This window comes from Sorghum bicolor, chromosome 4 (assembly GCF_000003195.3).
Source record: "Sorghum bicolor cultivar BTx623 chromosome 4, Sorghum_bicolor_NCBIv3, whole genome shotgun sequence".
NCBI classification, from domain to species: Eukaryota; Viridiplantae; Streptophyta; class Magnoliopsida; order Poales; family Poaceae; genus Sorghum; species Sorghum bicolor.
The window spans coordinates 46700012-46703105 of record NC_012873.2 but is presented as its reverse complement, the minus strand read 5'-3'; positions in this window follow the sequence as shown (position 1 = coordinate 46703105).

Sequence of the window (3094 nt, the reverse complement as noted above, 5' to 3'; positions counted from 1 at the left end):
TTGATGCTCCCAACCACCTAACTTCAAAACTTGGTGATTCTTGAGGTGATTGGCCCAAAGAGAGACCTAAGAGGTAAGAGAAGATCATGCTCCACTTCATTTGAGCATTTAGTGAAACCCTAGCCCGATGGTGGTATTTGTCACTTTTGGAGCAAGGCTCATAGCTGGATAGAGACTACCTGCCTGTGTAGCACTCTAAACTTTGTGAGGTGCTCTAAGAAGTTTGTATTGCCCCAATTGACTTAGCGGACCCTCAAGCTCACAACTTTGATGGTGGTCTTTTGGGAAGGTATGAGGTAGAAGAAACTAAGTCTTTGTGGCTCCCTCAACAACGTGGACATAGGCAAGCCTTAGCGGCGAGTTAAACTACATGATAAATCTCTTATCTCTTGTGTGTTGGGCTTCTGTTGCATTCACTTGTGTTTGAATCGAATTTCTAGGGTTTGAGCCTGATCTCCTTTCTCCACAATTTCTAGTTGTAACCCTAGAAACTCAATAATGCTCATTTGCTATCAAAAATGTTACTATTTTATTATATAAATTTGATCAAACTTGAGATGCTTTGACTATCAAGAAAGTTGGAATGACTTATAATGTGGGATGAAGAGAGTACATGCAAGTGGTATAATGAAAAATTATGTTTCTCTTTGTTTTTGCATAAATGATGTTCATTTTTTTGCTAAGATTAGACAAATGTTGCCCAGATTTATATTAATAAAATGAATGCATAATTTGTATCTTATTTTTTTTGACAACATCCTTACTAATATATTAAAAAAAATTCAATTAGTGTTAAAATCGCTAAGCCTCTAATAAAATAGGAGTAAAATCACATAAGCATACTTATCACAAGTTAACACTTGTAACTTGCTGATGACACTCTTTCCTCATTTCAAAAAATAGAGAGGTAAAATCACAATAATAAAAGTTTACAAAACAGAGAAGTAAAATCATAATCACAAAATAAATGTTTAAAAAACAAGAACAAGATTAAAATTTCATTTCAAAAAATAAGAGCAAGATTCACTTCAGGTGTGTGGAATACAAAATACAAAATGCCAAGTACTTTGAAATGATGAAATGTAAAATACCAATTTTTTCATTGGTGTGTTTAGTTCCATCCAAAATACTAAAAATTTGCTAGTGCTGGTGGAGGTGGGCATGAGCTCCCAAGAGCTTTTGGGTTCCTTTTGGTCTCTTGAGGCCAAAATCTAAAATAGAGAATAGTTACTTTTTGGTTAAAGTTTTCACATGGTGTTAGTTCCATTTTGCAAAATTATAGCCTAAAACCACAATTTTTTGATAAAAGTGGGGGTATTTAGTTCTTCTTTCATTCCAAAAATTCTAGATTTTAGTCTATTATTTTGTATAATATAGCTAAACACCATGCAAAATTTTTGGCAAAATAGTTTTTATTTGGATTTTAGTCTCAAAAGGCGAAAAAAACCCAAAAGAACCTCTATAGAGGCCATAATGAGCGCAAAAACTTATGTACTTTGGATGGAACTAAATATAACTCTTTCGTTTGTATGTGACAATTATTATCCAATTACATAGTAACTAGGCTCAAAAGATTCGTCTCGTAAATTATAGACAAACTGTGCAAATAGTTTTTATTTTCATTTATATTTAATGTTCCATGCATGTGTATAAAGATTTGATGTGACAGGAAATCTTGAAAATTTTTGGGAACTAAACAAAGCCTTAGGGCAGTCCCAATAATATATTAATGATAGTTTCTATGTCTATTAAATACTTTGCCAACTAAGCAAAATGTTGATGTGGCATTCGAATCAATGAAGAAAGAGAAAAAATCTTAAAGAAACTGTTTCTCGGGGGAGAAACTACGTCTAGGTCTTGTTTACTTCCACCCAAAGTTCAGAAACTTTTTAAGATTTCCCGTCACATCGAATCTTTAGACGCATGCATGAAGTATTAAATATAAATGAAATTAAAAACTAATTGCATAGTTTGGTCGAAATTTACGAGACAAATCTTTTGAGCCTACTTAGTCCATGATTGGACAATAATTATCACAAACAAACGAAAGTGCTACAGTATCCCCGAAAAAATTTGGGCAAGGAACTAAACAAGGCCCTATGCGTGAAACGATGCACGTTGAAACCGCTAAACTACCGTTGGGAGGAAGGCCCGCGATAGAACTGCTCCTGCGATGAGATTTCTCACGCTGATGACTCTTCCGCGCTCGTCGCTGCCGTACAGGAAGCAAGCAGGACGCCGTTGCCATCACCTAGGCACCACGCCGCTGTCACGCTTGCCACCACGAAGGCCACTGTCGCGCTTGCCGCCGCGAGGGCTCACCCGCACCGCACACTCGTTGGATGTCGTGAGGTTTGGCTTGCTTGCGCCGCTTGCTCGCCGGCTGTCGTGAGGGCTCACTTGCGCCGCGTTCTCGCTCGCCACTGTGATGCACCCAGGCCACGCAGGACGTGCCACAATACACCCAAGTCTGTGCTGCGCGTGCTCGCCGGAGGCGCCGTCGCTGTGCGTGCGTGCTTGCTCTGTTGACCGGCTGCCGCGCACTTTGCTTGCTGGACGCGAGCGCGTTCGCTTGCCGCAGAGATACGCCAAGCCAGCCACGTTGGATGCCTCGCGATAGAGCCTAGGTGTGTTGCTCGTGCTCGTCGGTCAGTAGTACAAGCCGGTCAGGCGTCTGTGTTTGGTGGCCTGTGAAAATATATTTTTCCACAAGCAGGTAACTGAGAACCGCATATGGAAATGTATTTCTACAGGCGGTTCAGTTATGCCAACCGCATGTAGAATTTTTTTCTAGACTAGGTAGCATGCCCGTGCGTTGCTACGGGATAGCTGACATTTTATACTAAAAATACATAGATCGCACAATAAATAACAATATTATAAAAAAATTAATACCAATGTTAAAGTGTCATTTAATCTAAAACACAAAATTTATGAAACTAACATTCACGGAGAGAGTTGTTTGCTCATAAACCCTAATCTTTTCGTGATGCGACTCTAGTAATTTTCAAAGTTGAAAACATATTTCTAGAAGTTGTAATGCTCAACTGAAGTTTCACCCAATGCCACAGTACTTAAATATGCCATCACAACC